The 313-nt window shown below is 47.9% G+C and overlaps 1 protein-coding gene across 1 annotated transcript in view; it reads left to right on the top strand.

Moving 5' to 3' along the window:
* Positions 1-313, top strand: part of LOC119593817 (forkhead box protein B2-like) — a gene marked incomplete at its 5' end in the record, with an annotated part of 128,444 nt that overhangs the window by 488 nt on the left and 127,643 nt on the right.

The following is a 313-nucleotide window of genomic DNA, read 5'->3' as shown; positions in this document are numbered from 1 at the left end:
CCTCCTCGAACTCGTCATTCAAAATGTTCACACTTTTCTCTCCCCTGTGAACATAAAAGCAGGAGGTCACAGATGCCACCTGACACGCTGGCACATTCTGTGTCCCTTTTATGCTCGAGCTTTCATTACTTCACTATAAATTCTTGATTACGTCAGGGAACAGGTGTGTGTGTGTGGTGGGGAGGGGGGACGGCGGGTTCCAAAGTATATTTTGAAGTGATGTGAATGCATTCGTACGTATATGGGGGTATGGGTGGGGGTTTGCGAACTAGTACGCACACATGGTGTGTGGTGTGAAGCAACTAGACACATC

This window comes from Penaeus monodon, chromosome 32, assembly GCF_015228065.2.
Source record: "Penaeus monodon isolate SGIC_2016 chromosome 32, NSTDA_Pmon_1, whole genome shotgun sequence".
In the NCBI taxonomy this organism is placed as follows: domain Eukaryota; kingdom Metazoa; phylum Arthropoda; class Malacostraca; order Decapoda; family Penaeidae; genus Penaeus; species Penaeus monodon.
Note: the sequence above shows the minus strand (reverse complement) of the source record. Positions and strands in the feature narration are given on the sequence as shown.